The following is a 14,461-nucleotide window of genomic DNA, read 5'->3' as shown; positions in this document are numbered from 1 at the left end:
GAACCTCTATCATAATTTATTAAAAGAAATCCTAAACATCTTTTTGACATACCTATTTATCCACCTTTAGTTCAGTTCAGTTCATTTCAGTCACTCAATCGTGTCTGACTCTTTGCGACCCCAAGAATCGCAGCATGCCAGGCTCCCTGTCCATCACCAACTCCCAGAGTTCACTCAGACTCACATCCATCAAGTCGGTGATGCCATGCAGCCGTCTCATCCTCGGTTGTCCCCTTCTCCTCCTGCCCCCAATCCCACCCAGCATCAGACTCTTTTCCAATGAGTCAACTCTTCCCATGAGGTGGCCAAAGTACTGGAGTTTCAGCTTTAGCATCATTCCTTCCAAAGAAATCCCAAGGCTGATTTCCTTCAGAATGGACTGGTTGGATCTCCTTGCAGTCCAAGGGACTCTCAAGAGTCTTCTCCAATACCACAGTTCAAAAGCATCAATTCTTCGGCACTCAGCTTTCTTCACAGTCCGACTCTCACATCCATACATGACCAATGGAAAAACCATAGCCTTGACTAGATGGACCTTTGTCGGCAAAATAATGTCTCTGCTTTTCGACATACTATCTAGGTTGGTCATAACTTTTCTTCCAAGGAGTAAGCATCTTTTAATTTCATGGCTGCAGTTACCATGTGCAGTGATTTTGGAGCCCAAAAAAATAAAGTCTGACACTGTTTCCCCATCTATTTGCCATCAAGTGATGGGACCAGATGCCATGATCTTCGTTTTCTGAATGTTGAGCTTTAAGCCAACTATTTCACTCTCCTCTTTCACTTTCACCAAGAGGTTTTTTAGTTCCTCTTCACTTTCTGCCATAAGGGTGGTGTCATCTGCATATCTGAGGTTATTGATATTTCTCCCGGCAATCTTGATTCCAGCTGCGTTTCTTCTAGCCCAGCGTTTCTCATGATATACTCTGCATATAAGTTAAGTAAGCAGGGTGACAATATACAGCCTTGATGTACTCCTTTTCCTATTTGGAACCAGTCAGTTGTTCCATGTCCAGTTCTAACTGTTGCTTCCTGGCCTGCATATAGGTTTCTCAAGAGGCATTCCCAACTCTTTCAGAATTTTCCACAGTTTATTGTGATTCACACAGTCAAAAGCTTTGGCATAGTCAGTAAAGCAGAAATAGATATTTTTCCACCGTATAATTTATTAAAGTAGAATTCCACTCTAACATGTTATGGCTTTTAGAGTGTTGAACAACACAAGCAAGTGCACCATAATGTTAATATAAACGCTTTAAATTTGACAGACATATGCTTAAATGAAGACACGGAGTGGATTAGAAAGCAGAAAAGTTTTATTTGATTGAGTGATTGATTCATTCGCTCATTCAACAAATCAACTGGCAAATTATTATTGAGCCATTTGCCAGGTACTGTGCTAGACTCTAAGAATATAAAAATAAATATTTCCTATATTTCCAGAAGACAAGGAAAGAAAAGCTACAATCAAGCTTGCTTCCTAAAAGTACCCACCAAAATGCTTCTGAAATTTGAAGCCTGTAACATTTATTAACAAGGCTGTATATTGTCACCCTGCTTATTTAACTTACATGGAGAATACATCATGAGAAATGCTGGGCTGGAAGAAGCACAAGCTGGAATCAAGATTGCCAGGAGAAATATCAATAACCTCAGATATGCAGATGACACCACACTTGTGGCAGGAAGTGAAGAGGAACTAAAAAGCCTCCTGATGAAAGTGAAAGAGGAGAGTGAAAAAGATGGCTTAAAGCTCAACATTCAGAAAATGAAGATCATGGCATCTGGTCCCATCACTTCATGGGAAATAGATGGGGAAACAGTGGAAACAGTGTCAAACTTTTTTTACTGGGCTCCAAAATCACTGCAGATGATAATTGCAGCCATGAAATTAAAGGACGCTTGCTCCTTGAAAGAAAAGTTATGACCAACCTAGATAGCATATTCAAAAGCAGAGACATTACTTTGTCAACAAAGGTCTGTCTAGTCGAGACTATGTTTTTTCCAGTGGTCATGTATGGATGTGAAATTTGGACTGTGAAGAAAGCTGAGTGCTGAAGAACTGATGCTTTTGAACTGTGGTGTTGGAGAAGACTCTTGAGAGTCCCTTGGATGGCAAGGAGATCCAATCAGTCCATTCTAAAGGAGATCAGTCCTCGGTGTTCTTTGGAAGGACTGATGCTAAAGCTGAAACTCCAATACTTTGGCCACCTGATGAGAAGAGTTGACTCATTGGAAAAGACTCTGATGCTGGGAGGGATTGGGGGCAGGAGGAGAAGGGAACGACAGATGAGATGGCTGCGTGGCATCACCGACTCAATGGACAAGAGTTTGAGTGAACTCCAGGAAATGGTGATGGAAAGGGAGGCCTGGTGTGCTGCAATTCATGGCGTCACAGATTCAGACACGACTGAGCAACTGAATTGAACTGAACCAAACTGAACATTTTATTAAGAGCCAGTGCAGCTCCATGAGAGCATACTTCTGCTCTCTTTACTAGAGGTAACTTGTTAACTCTGCTTAAAAAATCTGTTTAAGTGTGCTAGTCTTATAGCTTTCTTTCCTATGACCTGAGTACCAGCTCATGAGAACTAGCGTGGCAGTCTAATGCCTGTACTCCTGCCCATTCGGTGTTATGCACCATATTGCAAATGCTCCCCCCAAAAAAAGGATACTGTGAAATGAAGAAGTAAAGTGAAATCGCTCAGTCATGTCCAACTTTTTGTGACCCCATGTGCTGTAGTCCACCAGGGTCCTCCACTCATGAAATTTTCTAGGCGAGAGTACTGGAGTGGGGTGCCATTTCCTACCAGTGCTAATCAGAGTTGAGTGTGTTCTGCAGTGGGTGTGGCTTATCCATCATATACTCTACGTCTGCCATTTGTCTTTTTGCTTTTGTTTTTTGCCATGCAGCTTGTGGGATATTAGTTCCCCATCCAGGGATTGAACCTGGGCCACAGCTGTGAAACTGCTGAGTCCTAACTGCTGAACTGCTAGGGAATTCCTCCGTTTGTTTCAGGTTCATAGAGCAACCACTTTGACCCATAATAACTGAGAAAATGTCTGCAAATGATAGTACTAGAAAGAAAAACATGAAGAGTCATATGGTGAATGTTAAAAGGTAAGCTTTGTAGGAGCTTGAAAATTCTTCAAGAAAATGATCGTAGATAAGAAAAGAGAGGGGGAAAGTCAGCAGGCAAGAGACTGATGGGAGTCCTTTGACATTCTGAGGGGCCTAAACTCTCACCATCCCCTTAAGGACTATCAGACAATTGTATGAATGGGGCTGAAGGAACACAGCAGTCATAGACTCAGACAAGCTGGAGGGGAAAGAAGAGCCATTTGCCCAGTGTACAGAAAAGGGAATGTAATTCCACAGGAACTGTACCACAAATAACTCTTATTGCACTGACTCATTTAGAGCTCCCTTTTCCAAGGGGACATCAATACTGCCAAAATGGGTAGGTATTTTGTTCTTTTATTTCTCCTACTGAATCAGAAGCTCTTTCAACAAGAGATTCTGTCTCAGTCATATTTGACTTCCTTTGAAGTCTCCTATAAAGTCATGCCAAAAAAATTTTAATGAATGAATGAATGGATTTCTAATTGAAACAAACCACTCACCATCTCTGACATGCCACTGTCATGAGTAAGAGGGTCTCCAATTGGCTAATAACAGAAATCCTGCATAGGTTGGAGTTCTCTGGTTTATGCATATTCCTTACCGTGCAATCTCTAGATCTCACTTTCACTCCCATCAAAATCTCCCCAAAACTGAGAATGGCACCCACCCAGAGAGTCAAGTAGAGTAAATTCTTCCTTCCTCACCTAGGCAATGAAGAAGAGTTTATGCAAAGAAAGCAACACCTTAAAGAGAACCTAATCTCCACCCTCTAAGAGGAGGGAAAGAGAGGCAAGGCAATGAGTTGGGTATAACCCAGGTTCATTAGGTTTGATTTTCCTTTCACTCAACATCAAGAGAGACAGAGAAAGAACAACACTGGCGTGCCTTTGCAGGAAACTGCAGTCGTTTTAGTAGGATAGAAAATGGGAGAGTGAAATGTTATCCCTGTAACAACTGACGTCATAATTGTTCCTCAGAGGACAAGCATATCTACTGAGTAAATATCTTGATAAGCAGCTCAGGTTGGAGAGTGAGTCGCTGTGCATAATAAACAGATAGATAGCTATTCTATACGAGAAGATGAGAGAAATTTGTTTCGTTACTGAAAGATGTAAGGGAAAGAGGGATCATGGCATAGAATAAGGTTCAGCGAGCACTTGGAGTGATACTGTTTGTGAAAATTCTCCAGTGCTGGGGCAAAAGTATTTTTAAAAATAAGGACAGGAGACTTCCCTGCAGTCAAGTGGTTAAGACTGCACTTTCATTGCAGAGGACAGAGGCTCTATCCCCAGTCAGGGAACAAAGATCCCGCATTCCACTCTGCAAGGCCAAAAACAAAACAAAAATGCAGCTCTTGGTGAGTCTTTAAGAAAAACAAATATGAGGATGGTCTTGGGTTCAATTTGAAGCTTATATTGCTACACTTTAAAATACTCTTCACAGATTCCAACATTTCTTATTCATATCTACTAATCACAAAAACTGCTTCTATGCATAGAAATTGTGAAAATTAAGAGAAGATTTAATGTTTAGATTGATATTATGTAAAACAGAAAAAGCGTACAGAGGACAGTGAGGCCACCCATAAAAGGAGCCAGAGTTTAGAGTTAGGGCTAAGGAGAAAAGAATTTCCCTAGAAATCCATAGTAATCCTGGGGAGTCTTTTAGTCTTTCACGATGTGGAACTGGTGCATCACCCAAATCTTATCCAGATTTCAAGGAGAAAGAAAGGCCCAGCTATCATCAAGATTATAGATTAATGACAAAAATCCATGTATTTGGCATTCTGGGGTTCATGCTTTTGTGGAACTTATAGGTCTCACTTTCACTCTCAACAAAATCTCCCCCAAATCTTTCTAGGTGTTCTTCAGATACATTGCCCTTGTATGCCAGACTAAGACTGTCTGCCATGACTTGGTCATCATCATTTTTCCTCCTTCCCTGCTTGCCTTATGGGAATGCCTTCCCACTTCCAGCACTACCTCTTACCACAGATGTGGCTTCCAGTGGCTGTCCCCTTCTCTCCTGACCAAAGCTGCGTCCCAGTTAAGCCATCCTTTCTAAAGCGTGAAGATTCCACATGTTTCAGTTATATATGACTATGTAACAAACCACCCCAGAACTTGGTGGTTTTCAAACAAGGATTTATAATTTCTCATGTTCCTGTGGATTGACTGAGCAACTTTTTTGCTTCATATGGTGCCCTCAGTGGGACATGAGGATGCTAGAAGATCAAAAATGACCTTGTTCACTATGGCTGGTGGTTAGCACTGGCTGTCCAGGCTGCAGCTCAGCTGGGTTGGAGGCTGGAGGCTTTGGTTTCCCTCCAGCAGGTCTTACTCTGTGGTTTCTTGGGCTTACTCACAACGTGGTGAGTGAGTTCCAAGAAAAGTTGAAGGAAAAGCTGTAGATCTCTTAAGGCCTGATCTCCAAAGATATACACCATCACTTCTGCAGCATTCTATTGGTAAAACCTAAAGGGAGGGGAAGGGCTTCCCTGGTGGCTCAGAGGTTAAAGCGTCTGCCTCCAATGCAGGAGACCCAGGTTCGATCCCTGGGTTGGGAAGATCCCCTGGAGAAGGAAATGGTAATCCACTCCAGTATTCTTGCCTGGAGAATCCCATGGATGGAGAAGCCTGGTAGTCTACAGTCCATGGGGTCGCAAAGAGTTGGACATGACTGAGTGACTTCACTCATTCACTCAAAGGGAGGGGAAATATATTCTACTTCTTGATGTGGGGAATAGTTGCGGGGGGTGGGGGGGGAAGAAAGGAAAGAAAGCAAACTTTAATCTTCTATACCGCCTACTCTGCCCCCCACCACCTACACACACACTATACACACACCCTACTGCTGTACTTTCTCTTGTTGACTTTCTGAGTATCCCTCTATTTCCAACTTCTTGCAGAGTCTATATGAGAACCACTCTATTTCTATTGGTATCACCCTAAGCCTTAGACATCAGAACAGGAGAGTCTGGTAGCAGGACCAGTCTAGTGAATTAATTCTTCCCTGCCAAGTAGTCTCTTTCTGCCTAAACTCCCTTTTTAGTCAACCACACTTCCTCCTTTGGCTAATCCATTTATCACAGGGTTTGTGTATCACTTCAAAGATTTGCTTTCATTGGTTTACTCAAAAGAGCATGAGTTCACCTTAATCAGAAAGATAGGCATGTGCCATCTTTGATAAGGGGCTAACTATGGAAAGTCTCTGCTACGTATCTGGTATTGGCACAGAGATGACAGGCTCTTCAAAGTGTTCATGATAGTCATATATCACTGAAAGTTCCCCAAATCTAACCCAGCACAGAAATTCAGCTCTCTGAAAGTGTGCCTGAACTTCCTGAACCTGAACTACTTAAAAAGACTTCCAGTGAGTCAAGTTCCTGAACTTAACTGAATAGATGCAGTTCCAGAATTTTTGGGGAGTTCTGGGAAGCTAAGAGGGTGAAAATCCACACAGGCCCATTCACCCTCAACAAATCTCCAGCACAGTACGGTCCCTTATCAATAGTATGGTCGCTGATCAACCTTGGGTCTGGATCCGAGGCAAGCAAAAATCCTAGGGGATAAATGTAGAAGACAGATTTGGACAAGCAGGAAAAAGAGAAGCATAACATTTCTAATTCCTATCCTATCCCACAGAAGACAAAGCTGCTAACACTGTAGAAGAATGACTTTCCTACTGTCCCTTCTCTAGGCAAGACCCTGACCTGATCAACTGCTAAAATCTTGCCCCAAGGACAATTACCAACTAGATTACCAATTACCAACTTAATTACCAAATTAAACCAGAGATAAGGCACTGTCTTGCCCCAGTCCACTCTTCCAGATTCACATGACTGTGCTTCACCCTCACCTTACAGAAGAATTGCATCAAGAGGTAGAGCACTTGGGATTTCCCTGGTGGTCCTGTGGTTAAAAGCCTGTCTCCCAATGCAGGGGACAGGGATTTGATTCCCGGTCAGAAAACTAAGATCCCCATGCCATAGAGCAACTAAGTCTGTAAGTCACAAAGAGAAAGAAGTGTTTGCAGCTAAGAACCAACATGGCCAAACAAATAAATAAATATTTCTAAAAAGAAGAGTACTTTATAACAACCAAAGGGACAATGAGTTTCTTCCCATGGTAGCTTCTAGCCAACTACTGACTTAAGGCTTTATTGTCTTACTATGAATATTAAAAAGGAAAGGGTGCCAGCAGCACATACAGGGAGTTTGAGAGAAATTACTGTCCTGGCTTATATTGATTAACTGCAATTCATTATCCAAACAGGTGATAGCCATTCATGTTGTTTCCACTTCCTGGAGATACTGCTACTGCTAAGTCACTTCAGTCGTGTCCGACTCCGTGCGACCCAATAGACGGCAGCCCACCAGGCTCCCCTATCCCTGGGATTTTCCAGGCAAGAACACTGGAGTGGGTTTCCATTTCCTTCTCCAATGCATGAAAGTGAAAAGTGAAAGTGAAGTCACTCAGCCATATAAGCAGTGCTCAAATCTTCCAAACAGAGGAACAACTTGGACAGCGAATGGTAGGTTGTTGAATGCTCTGTTTTATTAGTTTTTCTTATCATCATCTCATGAAGAGGCAAATTTCTAATTCAGATGAACCTTGATCTTCATCTGAAAGCAGGAACAGCAAAATAAGTTTTTCTTTAACAAGAAACAGTGTCAAGAAGCATACCTTTGCTGCTGATACTGAGTCTGAAGGTCACGTCTTTTCCCTTCCCTGTCTCCCTCTCTCCCTCCAACCTTCTCTTGTCCACCCAAGCTCATTCTCAGACTCCATCTTCTTTGAGAACCACCCCAACCCCACAAGTGAGGCCAGTGCTGTTCTTCTGCACCCCTTTGTTTCCCGTGCACACCCCCGCTACTGCATTTGCCCCAGTGTGTTACAGTTACTTGGTCATGTCTTTCCAGAAGAGTAAGCTGAAAATGAGCAGCATTGTGTCTTATTCTTCTTTGCATCATTAGATCCTAATCCCCTCTCTGAAAGGCAGATATGCTCACCACTATACCACAGTTTCCCCTAATCCCCTCTCTGGCACAGAAGAAACATTGAATCCACATTGAACTGAGCTGAATGGACATCTAACATACTGCAGTGTGACTTTTATCATCCTCTATCTCCTTAGAAGAAAAGTTATGACCAACCTAGATAGCATATTCAAAAGCAGAGACATTGCTTTGCCAACAAAGGTCTGTCTAGTCAAGGATAAGGTTTTTCCTATGGTCACGTATGAATGTGAGAGTTGAACTGTGAAGAAGGCTGAGAGCTGAAGAATTGATGCTTTTGAACTGTGGTGTTGGAGAAGACTCTTGAGAGTCCCTTGGACTGCAAGGAGATCCAACCAATCCATTCTGAAGGAGATCAGCCCTGGAATTTCTTTGGAAGGAATGATGCTAAGGCTGAAACTCCAGTACTTTGGCTACCTCATGCAAAGAGTTGACTCATTGGAAGACTCAGATGCTGGGAGGGATTGGGGGCAGGAGGAGAAGGGGACAACAGAGGATGACATGGCTGGATGGCATCACGGACTCGATGGACATGAGTCTGAGTGAACTCCGGGAGTTGGTGATGGACAGGGAGGCCTGGCGTGCTGCGATTCATGGGGTGCAAAGAGTCGGACACGACTGAATGACTGAACTGAACTGATCTTCTTGATATTACCAAATAAAGTACATTACTATGTTTCATAGTCTTGAGGCTAAGTTAAGTGCATCTCAAAGAAGTTTTGAGCATGCCTGATCCTTGTGGCTAGAATAACGTGTGAGAACACATAGCAGCAGCAACTGTCCATGGAACTTTCCAGGTAAGAACACTGGAATGGGTAGACATTACCTTCCGCAGGGATCTTCCCAACCCCCGGATCGAACATGCATCTCCAGCATTGCAGGAAGATTCTTTACCATCTGAGCCACCAGAGAAGCCCATGGCAGCAATACTTGCATATTACTTTCTTGACGTACTCTTTAAGCTGCTTTTCCAATAAGAAGTGTCCTTTGTTAAGTCATCCACATTCTCTCTCCCGAGTTCCTATTGTGCTAAAGCCAGATGTTTGGGAGCTGTGTATCCATCATGGGAATGCTGTTCCATTGACTGATAGAACCAACTTATGACTTGCTCTCCCAAAACCTATACATATACACTCTCACTCACGTGTATGTACATGTACAGGAGAGTGGCCATCTACAGCTGATTTCTGAACTTATCCTTAAAAAGTCCACATAAAGCTTTTCAGAATCATAAGGACTCTTGATAGGATTTCAACTATATAGCATTTTTTTAAATTGTGCTCAAAAGAATTATCTTCATAGTCACCAGTACTGAACTTCCAGGCCTGAGTGTTCTCATGTATCTTCTGGTGAGCTTCTTTCTTCACCTGAAAGGCTTTCGAAATCAAGAGTAATTCAAGGGTATCTCCACAAAGTCATTACATTCTTTTGGTGGCATTCCTGTAGACTGGGATGAATCATGTAGAGTCTCTGCAGTTGGGTTGAACTATTATGACCCTATCGATGGATATTCTCAGATTAAAGTGTGCATAATATGCAGTTTCCTCGAATGTGTTCTTTTTTTATTTTTTATTGGAGTATAGTTGATTAACGTTGTGATAGTTTCGGGTGGATAGCAAAGGGCCTCAGCTGTATATATACATGTATCTATTTTCCCCCAAACTCCCTCACATCCAGGCTGCCACATAACATAGAGCAGATTTCCACATGCTAGACAGTAGGTATTTTTGGTTATCCATTTTAAATATAGCTGTGTGTATATGTCCATTCCAAACGCCCTAACTATCCCTTCCCCTCTTCTTCCCATCACCCCCAACCCCAGCAACCATGTTTGTTCTCTCAAATGTGTTCTTATTTAAAGTTATTAATAGGAAGCCAGCAAGAGGTCTTTAAAAATCCTCCAGACTGAGGGTCAAGAGAATCCTCAAATATTTTACAGAAGGAAGTGGTACACGAATAGGTAAATAGGTAAGTAGGTAGACAGTTAAGGAAATGGATACATAAGTAAGTAGGTAGGTAGGGAAGTAAAGAGGATTCCTCTACCAACTAAGCACTCTGTACAAGGCATTCCTCCCTTCTGGGCCTGTTTCTAATCCTCTAAAATGAGGAGGTTGGACTAGTGGGTCACTAAGCTCTGTTCAAGCCTTTTGAATCTATGAAGTCATCTGTGACCAGCTCTCCTTCATCCCACTTTCCCATTCTCATGGTGTGTTTCCATATTCCCATTCCCAGCTGGTGTGTTTCCATATTCCCTGCCATGCTCTTCCACAGATCTTCTCAGGTGACTAGATCTACGGAGATCTGCCTGCTTGAACTTCATTTCTGTTTGGGGGTTTTTTATTTATTTATTTATTTTTAGCAGATTGAAAGTTTATTCAGTAACTTTTCAGTAGTTTTTTTTTCCCCCTACAAAACACCATAAACAAATGCACTCATTGAGGTTTTGACCATTGGTTCTTAAGTCTCCATTCTCTAGAACTCAATTAATGAGGTTATATATACCTGATCCACGTGGCATGTGTGGGTTCAGTTTGACATTATTAAGAGAATAGGGTTAAATTCACCTTGTATTGGGTGGTGTATGAAAAGTGTTGAGTGGATGTGATTTTTATATTTAATTAATTTTTATTGGTGTACAGTTGCTTTACAATGTTGTGCTAGTTTCTACTGTACAGCAAAACACATCAGCCATGCATAAACATATTCTCTCCTATCTTTTGGCCTTCCTTCCCATTCAGGTCACTACAGTGCATTAAGTAGAGTTCCCTGTGTTATAACAGTATGTTCTTATTAGTTATCTATTTTACAAATAGTGTAAGTATTGTATATGTATCCATCTTAATCTCCCAATTTCTCCCACTTCACCCCTTTCCCCTTTGGTGTCCTTATATTTATTCTCTACCATTTCTTTACCGCCATGGATTTCTAACACTTCTCAGTTCATGGCCCTTTCCCCATAGTGACTGGCCACTTTTCAATCTTTAAATGCTTTTCTTCATGTTAACAAGAACCAAAGAACTGACTTCCTTGTTTCCTGTAGCAAGTGGTATGAAAGTGACCTGAAAGTTAATGTAACTTCCTCAAATGCCTCTCTCATGGACCAACAGTGAACCTGAGCTGCTGGGTCACCCTGGCTGCAGTCATCTGTTATTAATTGTATCAGTCTCCATATCAGCCACAGGCTTCAGTTTCACAGCCTGGATGAGCAGTTCTGGGAGACTACCTTTCCTGCCTTCCCCAAACACCTCCAGCCTGAAAGGAGCTGTCATAGATATCACCTCACGTTGATAGTTTTCCTTTTAATATTTATAAACAGGAAAGTATTTCTCTCTCCCCCACTTGAAATGTATATATTCATTCATTAAAAGGCATTGACGTGGCTGAGCTAATGGCCTGTCGACAGATTTACAGCAGGAATCATCTCACTGCCTGCAGGCCTGTGCATTTTAATATAATTAAAAGGCTTCTGTTTGGAATCCTAGCTAATTAATATTCATGCTTTCCTCCTTCCACCTGCCATTCCCAATTTGCCATCTTTTAGGAGATTGATCATGGCCCAATTAATCCCACCGCCAGTCAAAGCCAGACAGGCGGGGAAGAAAGGGAGAAATGCCATTGTATGTTGGCTTCCTAATGAGAAAAGAGCATATTAAATAAAGGAAATCTTCTCCCAGTTATTAGGAAAGTTGCAGCAGAAGGATCTCTATAATATGGGAATTGATAAGAGTGGAACTCTTGATCAGGGATTGTGGATTAATTGCTCACACTGAAGTGAGTTCAAGAATCTTCAAAGTTTTGTTCATATCAGAAATCACAAAACAGAGAATTGGAGAAGCACATAATATATATATTTTTTAATTTTTTAAAACAATATAAAAGTGAAAAGTACAGCAATAGAGATTTCCCACTATTCAGTAGATGAGAAAATCATCCACAAATGAAAGTGTGGTCATTTACTTTTCTCTGTCTCTGCCATGCTTAAACACTAAGACTTAAAAATGGACACTGCTTTGCCTGCAAAAAAGACAAAAAAAAAAAAAAGACATCTTGGTAAGCGATGAGAACAAGGGTATTTGTAATTAAACTACCCTCAGATATGTGAAAGCAATGGAGCAAATTTGACCTGAATGGATAGAAATGGAAATCTTGGCAACATTTGCGATGAGACACCCAACAGCCACAGACCTGAGCTTGAGGGAGCTCTAAATATCAGAGAAGGAAGAAAATGATCTCTGCCTTCCCCACACAGCTGCTCTTCCCAGGCCTGGGTGTCTTGTGGGCATGCTGTCCAGTGGTGAGAGCAAGGGCCACAAAAGAAAGTCAGCAAGCAGCACACCTCATATTCAGGCCTGCTGACATTGGTCAGGTTACTTCACCTCTTTGAGTCCCATCCACAAAATGCTAAAACCATAACTGTCATGAGAACTCAATGGGAAAAAGCATTCAAAGTGCCTAGCACAATAGACAGTAAATATTAATTCCAATTGAATATCCATGGCAATCACGCTATGCAATAAAGTGTAGAAATGACAGCTACTTTACGTCATATAGGTAACACATCAGAGAGAAGAACTTTTTTTCCAGAAAAAAGGAAAGAAAATGGGTCGAGAGGAAGTCACTCTCTTTGCCACAAAATGCAAAATGAATGCAAAAAGCCAAAAAGGAGTTGATCGCATCGCCCAATGCACTGAGTATTAATAATGGAACAAAGAGGAGTTACAGAAGCAAGATAAAAATAAACCAAAAGCACTGGGTTTACGCAACAGGTACATGTAGTCTGCCCTGTTGATGAGTCACTGGTCTGAGAAATCTGTTTAGGTTCAGCAGGAAGTCCATGAACAGGCTGCAGCTTAATTGTCCTTCCACCGTGTCAGCTCCCATAGTGAGCTTAGGGCTCTTTATTTTTTTTAAATGACTGAGCAGTCACATCCTCCTGGGTGAGGTCATATAGGGACTGTATTGCTGATCCATCCAACTGGAATGCCCTTTGACAGTTTTCAGCTATCAAACTCCCACTCTCACTTCAGGGCAGCACAGTTGCCCCTTACTCAGGGAAGTCAGCGCCATTAACCTGGCCAGGACTAGCCATTCATCACTTTGGATACCTGAAGGATACTTCTGCTCTGTTGACATTTGTAATTCTCTCTCGCTCAATAATAATGATGGTGACATTTGCTAACAGTTATCGAAAGGCTTTACAACTACCAAGTACTGTGCCCATTGTTTTATGGACTCTACCTCACTTAATCCTAGGGAGTATATATTTTTATTCTCCCCATTTTGTTGATGATGAAACTAAAGTTTAGTGAATTTCGTGAATATCTTGCCCATGGTACACACTTGATACAACAAGATTAGGGCAACGGCAGTTGAACTCCAGAGTGCTGCCTCATTCTGACTCGTCATTGTCTTTTCAACAATTCTTAGTACACACTGAGAGCTCAAGAATAATTTCTACACCAAAGAAGGATTGTTGGATGGTTGGAGGCACAGGCCTGATCAATGGGGCCAGTCTGAGGTAGGCAAACCTACTGCAGATATGCACTGCAGGGAGAGGCTCTCCCCAGTCCACCATCCTTGTCACCATATTCCCACAGAGCCTCCTTTTTGGTCCTAGTCATGCCCAAGATTTAATGCAAAGCCCCAGATTTCCTTGAAACAGATTCAATCCATATAGAAGACTGTGGAGGAACAAATTTACACCTCTTTTTTGAAGTTTAATGTTTTGTCAAAATGTTGTTTTTGATGAGCCTAGGTGCAGTGAAGCAGAGGTTGAGTCCAAATGATTTGAAGCTTGAAGGGACTTGGGTTTTGATTTTGTCGTGCCTAACCCATATGGTAAAGGGAAAGACTCCAGAAGCTGACCTGGTTAAGGTCTGGGGAATCAAGGCATATCCTACCATCTAAGATAGTTGTCCATAACATTGCAGTGATAAACCCTGCACACCCAACTCATGTTGAGAGCACGTGTGTGAGAGCCCTGAGTGTGAGTGTGTTGTGCTCTTTGGGGAAATTGTATGATCATGCTTTCCCCATGGTGAGTTACCTTTAAACCAAGCCCTAGTAAAATGCTTAAAGTTTTTTCCTCTTCTTCCTCCTTAGTTACCAGCAAGACAACGTGGATTGCTCTATCTATAATGGAGGATGCAGTTTGTAAATGACAAGGGAGTAATTGTGAGGCTTCTACCAGTCGGACCTTCAGGGAAGAACTATGAGAAACAGAAGATATCACAGAATTTAGCTCTCTCATTTTACCAATGAGGAACTGGAGGCCAAAATCAGAGAGTTTGTGGAATGAGAGAATGGCCAACTGGATCAAG

The 14,461-nt window shown here is 42.0% G+C and overlaps 1 non-coding gene across 1 annotated transcript; it reads left to right on the top strand.

Annotated features, from left to right (window-relative positions):
- Positions 1-5,618: 5,618 nt before the first annotated feature.
- TRNAW-CCA (transfer RNA tryptophan (anticodon CCA)) lies at positions 5,619-5,690 on the top strand. The gene has a single exon. It is a non-coding gene; the product is annotated as a tRNA-Trp (tRNA).
- Positions 5,691-14,461: the final 8,771 nt, after the last annotated feature.

The sequence above is a fragment of the Ovis canadensis genome, chromosome 12 (genome assembly GCF_042477335.2).
Source record: "Ovis canadensis isolate MfBH-ARS-UI-01 breed Bighorn chromosome 12, ARS-UI_OviCan_v2, whole genome shotgun sequence".
Taxonomy (NCBI): domain Eukaryota; kingdom Metazoa; phylum Chordata; class Mammalia; order Artiodactyla; family Bovidae; genus Ovis; species Ovis canadensis.
Note: the sequence above shows the minus strand (reverse complement) of the source record. Positions and strands in the feature narration are given on the sequence as shown.